The sequence below is a fragment of the Acyrthosiphon pisum genome, chromosome A2, assembly GCF_005508785.2.
Source record: "Acyrthosiphon pisum isolate AL4f chromosome A2, pea_aphid_22Mar2018_4r6ur, whole genome shotgun sequence".
NCBI classification, from domain to species: Eukaryota; Metazoa; Arthropoda; class Insecta; order Hemiptera; family Aphididae; genus Acyrthosiphon; species Acyrthosiphon pisum.
This window is the reverse complement of record NC_042495.1, coordinates 58533135-58542803: the sequence shown is the minus strand read 5'-3', so window position 1 is coordinate 58542803 and position 9669 is coordinate 58533135. Positions and strand designations below refer to the sequence as shown.

The following is a 9669-nucleotide window of genomic DNA, read 5'->3' as shown; positions in this document are numbered from 1 at the left end:
AGCGAATGACGTCGCGGCGGTGTGACGATTATGTATCTCCAGTATCAGGGTAGGGGATCGCGTATCTTATTGAGGACAGTAAGTGATAATCCATTGCCTTACTAAGTCAACATTTTTTTTTTTTTAATTAAAACAACAATAAAAACGAAAACGCTGTGGTGACCACTCAACGTTTGCACGTCGCGGTCGTCTTCGAGTGCATACAAACGTGTGAAAAAGGGCGAAATGCTCGCGAATCACCGCTAATATAATATTATGGTCGTCTTGCGAAACTGCTGACCATAATTATTATTGTCATTATTATTATGATTTTCGACGGCATTATTATACAGGGTGATTCACCAAGAACTCCCGTCCCCATTTTTCTTAAATTTTGCAAGGTTACCTAACATACATCTAAAATCTGATTTTTGGAATTTTTAAATGTGCCAAAACATTTTTTGGTATTTGAGTATATTTGAAAATTCAAAAAAATTAGAATTCGACTAAATTAAATATTAGGTAAAGGAAAAACTGGGGGTAAAATGCTTGGTGAATCACTCTGTATATACTCTATCCAGCGAGACAACACCCAGAGACCTGACCGTAATCTGTATTTCTACGCATCCATATGGTGACACTTTGCCATAATAGAACAGCGTTGTCGATGGCATGATGTCTCGTGGGGATGGGCGGAATAGGCGTTGTTCTCTATCTAGCAGAGTACAGCCATATAAAAAGTAAGTAGTTACCTAACCTAAGTACCTAACCTATACGTAAATAGTCAGAATCCTGGGCCAGAAAATAAGCGTCTATATACTAAACAGCTGCAATAGCCGTAACCAAATCTGCTGGTTTTGTGAGTATATTTTGATGACTTGTCACCTCGGCCCTTGAAGTTTGAAGTTTTAGTGAACAAGACAATACAATTTAGACGAACATTTTTTGTCCCAACATAATATAAATATAATTAATAGGTATAAATAACACCCAAAGCAAGAAAAATTTGTAGCTTAGGTAAGCGGTAAAACCTTTGTTATAGGTAAGTACAGAGATAATTATTATTAATTACGGTCATTAGTTCTTGAGTTACATAAAAATAAATAAATCGATTAAGTAAACAATTGGTTTTTCCGAAAAATTTCCTTTTTATTTTTTTCATAGTTCTTCCCAACGCTTATGAAAACCAATACGATCTTTCACTTTTGAAAGTACCAAATAAATTAAAATCCTACCAGAAGAAATGATGAATAAAAAATAGAAGTATTTTTAGTTTTTACTGCCCCAAAAAGAGACGACAAACACACACACACACAAAAAAAAATTAAAAAAACACATTATTGTAAAATCAATACCTACATTCATCGCTCCACTCATAATCTAAAATGATTCATTTACAAATAAATTTCATATTTTCTTATTTAATTATGTCGTATATCACTTGTAATTTGTAACAATATACTATTAAATTTCAAATGCTATGAATACAATATATCAAATTATAGAACATAGATTATTACTAGGCATAACAGCAATTCAAAATATCTGCAACTTAATTAAAACCACTGATTTAGCTTATTGTTATCACATATTGTATCTGTAAATTTATTATACTGCATTCTAAAACACAATGTTAGGAACCTGTGTTCAAGAATAAGATATTTCCAACTGCTGCTTTCTTAGCTGGAAAGAATGTTATGTAATAATTTGTACACATAACATAAGTTAAATATAACATAATGTTATTAAAGTGATTATTATAAAATGTAGGTATTTATTTAATTTAATAATTTTCAGTTGATAATAATATTAGTTCGATAGTGTTATTATATAATACGTATTATTATTAAACAAGAACTCTAAGGATATTACTTATATTTTCTAATATACTTAACAAAGAAAAAATACTTTTATTATATATTATATTACCTATTATGAATGAACTCATATTATTTTCTTGATTAATCTACGGTTATAAGTTATAAAATTATCAATATTAGTAGATCATAATATATTATTATATGTTATACAGTATTACAACTACGAAAATAGGAAAAACCAGGTTTGACAAATTGTTCATGAACCCAATATTTTAGAATTTCAACAATTAGACTTTGTTATTAAATACTACTAAATAGTTAAGTGGCTAAAGGTGGCTTACTGCCTTACTGGTTTCATGCGTAGACGTAACTAATGTTTGGGTGGGAAACGTGGTTTAAAATCACCGAGAAAATATTTCACTTAATATCAAACAGCTACATAAAAGTAAATAAATAAACTAAGAATAGGTAGTTAATAATCACTCGGATAAAAGTCACGACCAAAGTTTTAGAATTTACAGTACAAAATTAAAAATATACCTCCGTATAACTATTAACTAACATTTTGTGTTAAGACTATTGGTATTATTAACAAGTAACAACAAATTATTTTCCTTTAAGTAAAAAAAATATACCATCTTTAGAAATCGTTCTAAAAAATTAAGTTTGTAGTAACGAGTAGGTACCTATATTAAAAAAAATATTTTCTGTGATTTAATGTTAACCGTTGTCACTCGTGCACTTAAAATTAACAATAAGTTGTTAGACACTAAATTTATATAGACCCTGTGATATACCTCTTCAATTTGTTTTAAGTACACCTATTAAAACGCGGCGTTTTTATTATTAGAAATAATAATATAATTCTTTTTAGATTCTGAGTGGGTTTAAAAAAAAACATGATAGGTACCTTCATTTAAAGTATCGTTACATATTATATATTATTTTACAATACGATTATTTTTTTATAATATGACATAATAGTAAAATAATGATATTGATTTATAGTATTTATCTAGTAATAGTATTTAAACGAAGAACATTACTGAAACGCATTCCTTTCATTCGTCGGATCTGAACCTATAAACTTTCAGCAATAATATGACTTATTTCATGTTCTTTGAAGTGCAATCGATAAATTTATGCAAAATATTTTATTGTTAGAGTGGATCCGTACGATTGACATTTAATGGGGATGCTTTTTTTCATAAAAATCCATGTGATTTTCTTGTACGATAAATTCTAACCTGATTACTTTTTTTTCATTTGAGATGCTATTGCTTGTATAGGGATTTTTATGATCGATTGTTTTATTTGGTTTGACCTGGTTGTTTTACTGTTCCTTAATAGGTATACCTACATATATGTTGATATGTACAACGGTAAAAGTGTTTTGTTAAATATCGGTGCATAGAGAGATGTCAATTAATCGTGTGTCAGATGTAATGATGGGTAATTTAGCTTGTTTATCTACAATTACGTTACAAATTATGTCGATGTGTCCGAGCAGCCAGCAGGTACCTATCCAAAATAAAATAATATTATAGGTTTTTATTATGCTTCTTCAAGTTTATATTGGATTTAGAGTGTTATATCGCAAGGATTGAATTTATTTTTTACACTCATTAGTGTACTGGGCTAGTCACAAGATTGTGGATTTTTTATTATGTAAATTTAATTGCCAGTAATTTAGCTATTGCCTGAGCTGTATATGGAACATGTTATTGGGCGTTTAAACGATAATCCAACCCCCTCTTCACTTTAGTGGCGTCCATATTTATTATATACAATTTGCTATGAGATTCAAGATATGTATATAATAATTTAAGTAATATATATATTATATAATATGCTGAAGTATGGATGTTTTAAATTTTAAAATATAAAAAAATTTCCTTCGGGCCGGATTTGAACCAGCGACCTATGGATATCTATGATTTAATGCCACTACAGTCCACCGCTCTACCAACTGAGCTACCGAAGGATGGTAAATATGGAGCATGTTATTTCATTTAAGCGGATTTGTTCGTACTTTCACCTGTTTTACAGACACAAGTACACGATAGCGGACGGACTGCGTAACAGACAATATAATAAGAAAGTTAGTACGGCTTCTTCGAAGTATTGCGCCGTGCGGAACATTCGAATACATCTACTGGACGCCGACAACCGATACGTATATATGATCGCATGGTAAAAATGTCCTCTCAAGTCAGAAATACAATTTTAAAATAAGGTTGAAGTGCCTATGATTACATGGTGGAAACAGACAACAACGTTACTATTGTCAGTTTGTATATGATGCAAAATCAATACATTTTAATTTATTTTATACCTATCTAATATGCTGCTGTTACTTATTTTGATAGGTACCTATAAGATGTAATAGTGTATTCGAGTTGAAATGGCCAGGCCATCTAGAATTTTATCTAAATGAAGATAAATACAACAGAGCTGAAATGAAATTTATCTAGATAAGATACTAGATAAATAATTTGTACGAGTATGTAGATAACTTATCTAGATAATTATTTATCTTTATATTCCTACTTCTCAGCCCTCGGATAACATTATATTTTATAATAGGCATTCGCGACGGACAAGTAGGTAGGTACCTACTGTACACAAAAAATGTATACAAGAACTCTGCACAAGTTATAGTGTGTTGACAAATTGCATTAAAAGAAAATTATAGCCCCCAACATGCCACGTCAGTAAATATCATATAGGTTATGCAGTAAATAAATAATGTTGTTTCACTATAGAATACCATAAACCATTTAAATGGTAAATAAACATTGCAAAGTAAAAAAACAAACATATTATTATTTACTCTTAAATGCCTTATAGTTATTTTGAGTACAATTCAAAACAAACTACTGGATATATGTGGATAAAAGAATACTTTATGTGACTTATACACTTGAAAAAATTTAGTTCCGAACTGTGTTGGTGTGCACACTACACTTTGATCTTAAAATGAACTATTTACATTTATCACCAATACAAAACGTTTATTGTGTTTCAAGGGGGAAGAAAAATTAGTATTATACGGCAATAGTGAATTACAATGAAACAAAAATAATTTATACCAAGGATACCTGCATCATATTAAATTACTGAGGACAATATACAACACATGAAACACTTAACTATTTGCATCTAATACGTGTGTAATTTATTGTCAAACTCCGCAACAGCGTTTTCTATATATTTTGAAACTCGAAAATTAACAAGTTTATGATGTCAAAATAACATAATAATGAGTTAAGCTTGGAAAAGTATCAAAATATAATTAATTAATATACCAATATAATAGAAGTATGGGAAATATTATTTTTAATATTTTAGTCTCTATGTATAATTAAAGGTAAGTGACAATAAATATCGATTTATACAATATTGGTAGTTTTAAATATATTAATAATATGTATAATATACATATATGTAATATTATACAAATACGTTTACAGAATTTCTGTGGCCTGGTGATCATTTTTATCTCATCCCCTCACTAATTCACTATCGTTATGAAATATATACATTTTTAACAATAAAAGTTAATTTTATAGAATTAATTATGTAAAACATATAAATATAAATAAAATTTTGTAACGTCTCATACGGTGGCTTACCCAGGTTCGGCGTGGAGCGTACGTTGACGAAAAACTTGGGTGTTAAGGTCACCAACGGGTGAGACGTACAATCCGTTCAGAGTAGTCTAGACACACTTTGTTCTGAGTCAACCAGTTATCTCCTAGGATAATGGAGGTTGCCAGATGTGGAACAACAAGACAAATGCAGTCGGTAGTATGTCCAAAAATGGAGAACGGTATGAGGACTTGAGTAGTGACTTTTCGGCTACGACCCTTTACAGCGGTTGATATGGTGACCCCAGTAACGGGTAAAATTGATAGTTGCTGTCCCTCTGGAATACTTCGCTTGATAGTCGCAAATATCTTCTCCGAAATAGCCGAGACAGAAGCACCTGAATCAAGTAATGCGTTGAATGGTTTATTATAAATTACAATTGACAACTCTGGGCGTTTACATTTTGGTGGGACACCATCTGCGACAATCTGTGTGGATGTTGTATGTTCGTTTAAATTAGAGACTTCGTGACATGACATACTCACGTACGAGCCTCGTCGTCGTTTCCCGACATATCAATTTGCGCTACGGGACGAGGACCCGCGTTATCCGTTGTTGGGACTCAGGGTTGGAAACGGTAATTATCTCGACGGGGAGTATTATAACGAGGTTGTTGATTTCCATTATTTTGGTGTTGGAATGGTGGTCGAACCTGATTGTCTTCACGACGTCGTTCACAAAATGATGCTGATTCTTAAAATTCCATCAAAACGGATAACCGCTCGTTGGTATCACGGGGTCCTCGGCCTCGAATTGCCATTCCAAGTGATGTGGAATAGTGTTGAATAATAGTGGACACGAGGTCGGATTGTTCAATCGGTGGGTTGAGATACTTAGCCCCGGCAATCCATTTCATGGCATGTGTAGCCAAACCATCGGATCTAGTGTATTGATAATGCTGAAAAATCTCATTTCGGGCTTTACGTTGAGTCGCCTGAGACCAAAAATGCTGAAGGAATATGTGACGAAATTCAGCGTATGACCAAGGTGATGGGATTAATGACTCGTACCAAACTTGAGCATCTCCTACTAAACGTCGATGTGTGGATATAAGTTGTTGGGCAGGTGACACATGTACGCTGTCAAAATAGGCGTCAAATTGTCCAATACATTTTTGTGGATGGATTACGTTAATTTGCCCGGAAAATTCAGATACGGAATCCTGGAAACGTTCTTGAGCTCCCAAAAACGATGATCTTTGTGAGACGAAAGTATTCACGAGGTTAGTGGTTGGAACTGTCGGGGGCATCGGAGACACATTACTGTGGTTTGACAGATTGGTTGGAACAGCAGTTGAAAACAAAACACTGGGTTTTAGAATTTGCGATAGATCATGGTTCGTAGATACTAGGTTTTTGTCTGATATCTGGGATATCTCCTTCCTCATCTGCACCACGTCACTCTCCAGTGTGCTGAGGTGATTCTCGGTGACCTGGTTGTTCGTGGTTTGTTGATCCAACTGAGTTTTTATGACCACATTTTCGTCTTGTACTCTTGTTAGACGAGTGTCCGTCAGTTGGTATCGCTGGACACATTGATTAAGTCCCTCTTCCGTCTTTCGATGTAGGACTTCAAACTGTTCTTCAGTCCTGGTATGATTGGCATTCATTTTGGCCATCATTTGTTGGAGTATTGATTGGATACTTGGTTCTATTTTGGGTTGTGTGGTGACTGATGGTGTTGACTGAGTAACAGAAGTCGTTGCCACATTCATCGAAGAAACCATGGTTGTACTAGTTATCGAGGTAGTAGGTATAGGATTTGACGTAGTAGCATTTGTAGGTGGCCCCATGTCGATTTTATCTTGCTGGAATAGACAAGTCTATTTTAAGTCTCGGTCTACCAATCGTGATCAGATAATATCAGAGATTATCATGATTGTTAGTAGACTAGAAAGTAGAAACGGAAATAAATACGGCGGACGGAAAATCGTCGTCATAGCACATAATATATTACGCGAGTAACATCGACATACCAACTGATCAGTGATTACACAAAATCAACAATAATAATAAAAACAATTTTGAACGATAAGAACGATGGACAAAACGTTGTGATAATTAAATTAGACATCGGGGAACGATCGCACAGCCGTACTGGAACGATACGCACCCAATTATAAATAATCACTATCGCACAACTGCGGTAGACCGATAAAGTTAATTACTGGTGGTTACGTAATTGAACCAAAAAAATAGGATGAGACATATATACAGGTGCACACAAAGACGTGTACAAATAACATACTTAAATTTAAACCATATAGCTAGCCGCCGATTCTGCCTACACCGCGATGAGGACAGACACCTCCCCATAATGTCGAGGTAACCTCCGAGACATGGTTCTGTAGTACCGGTGACAACAGCAACGGATAGTGGTGGAAAATGTCCAAGTCGGACCAATCCTATGGACGGTTGCAATACACACACCTGCACTATCACCCTCCGATATTCATCCTCGTTGAATCGCCACGGAACACCCTTTTTCAGTAATGCAATCAATGGACCGATCAGAGAAGCGTGATGGTCGGTAAATTTCCTATAGAAGTTACAGAAACCTATAAACGACTGAAGATCTCTTTTGTGTCGTGGAACTGGAAAATCATGAATAGCCGACAACTTTGAAGGATCCATAGACATGCCTGAAGGCGTAATAATATGACCTAGAAACTTAATTTTATCACGGAAAAATTTACATTTGCTCAACTTTAAGGACATCCCTGAGACGGCGATTTTCTTAAAGAGAAGTCGGAGGCGACATATGTGGTCTTCAAATGACGTTGATGATACCAACACGTCGTCAACGTAGATAAGGAGGTCCCCTAATCCGTCTTCATTGTAGTGTTCAACTGGATTGGAAAGAACTGATTCGACTGCCTGTTGGAATGCTGTGTTTGAGATATTGAGCCCAAATGGTACGACACGAAATTGATATGTTCGGCCGTCGTATACGAACGCGGTATACTTTCTGACGTCACGATGTAGAGCAACTTGCCAATATCCGGCCGTAAATCTATACTCGAGAAAATTGCTTTTCCACCAAAACGGGCAAGTAGTTCGTCGAGTAGTGGCGATGAGTCACGCATCGGCAGAATTATTTTGTTTACTCGTCTGGCGTCTAAACATATCCTTACAGAACCATCGGATTTACCGACACATATAATTGGATTGCTATAGGGTGAAGTACATCTTTCGATCACCCCCCACTCTAGCATGCGAGCCAATTCCTTTTCAACTGCAGGACGTCGAGCAAACGGTACTGGATATGGATGGATCTTGAAAGGAATATCTTCACTGACATTGAAACGACATGTAAACAACAAGTTTAAACCAGGACGAGTGCGAAAAATGTGGTGGTACTCATGAAACAGGCCAACGACTTGTTCAAATTGGTTTGGCGAGAGGTTCTGGACCGATGACAGGTGTTCAGTGATGTGATCAAAAGGTTCTAAATCGTCTTCAGGGGTCACCTGTATGCTGGTGATCATATTGTTGTTTGTTGACGTTTGAAAATGCTGAGAAATCATTTCGACACTGGCTATACAATGTTCAGTTATTGACCTTGGACAGTCTTGAGGTGAGATATGCAAGGTAAAGAGAGCACTTATACGATTAATTACATCATCAGGTGATTTTGAAAATGGTATATTAAGGTTCCAACGGGTGAGACGTACAATCCGTTCAGAGTAGTCTAGACATACTTTGTTCTGAGTCAACGCTCCACGCCGAACCTCGGTAAGCCACCGTGTGAGACGTTACTATATTATTGTTTAATCAACGCAAATATCAAAAAGTGCCATCCAGGCCGATCGCCTTCCATTACAATATTAGTAATTACGTCTCTACTCTATATAATATATGACATAATTTATGCAACATTATCCAGTAGATTTTATAAAATATTAGCTCACCATAAAACCATAATCCGTATCCAAAAGTTAAAAGTATAATATATTTCGAATATAATCTTGCAACATTATTATGAGACTATTTATATCGTGGACTCCTATGCCTCTTATATTTATGTTTTATATTCATATATTGACTAAATATACGACTTGTTATTATTAAGTAGTAATACTAAGTTTTTTTAGATTCTGAGTGGAACGATGAATGTATTGATTTTACAATGATGTGTGTGTTTTTTTTTTATTTTTTTTTTTAAATTTTAAATTTTAAAATTTTTTTTGTGTCAGTGTACACGATAAATAGTCGAAATA

The 9669-nt window shown here is 34.3% G+C and overlaps 1 non-coding gene across 1 annotated transcript; it reads right to left on the bottom strand.

The window, feature by feature from the left end:
• Positions 1-3692: 3692 nt before the first annotated feature.
• On the bottom strand, positions 3693-3783 carry TRNAY-GUA. Its single transcript is given in 2 exon segments — positions 3693-3728; positions 3747-3783. It is a non-coding gene; the product is annotated as a tRNA-Tyr (tRNA).
• Positions 3784-9669: the final 5886 nt, after the last annotated feature.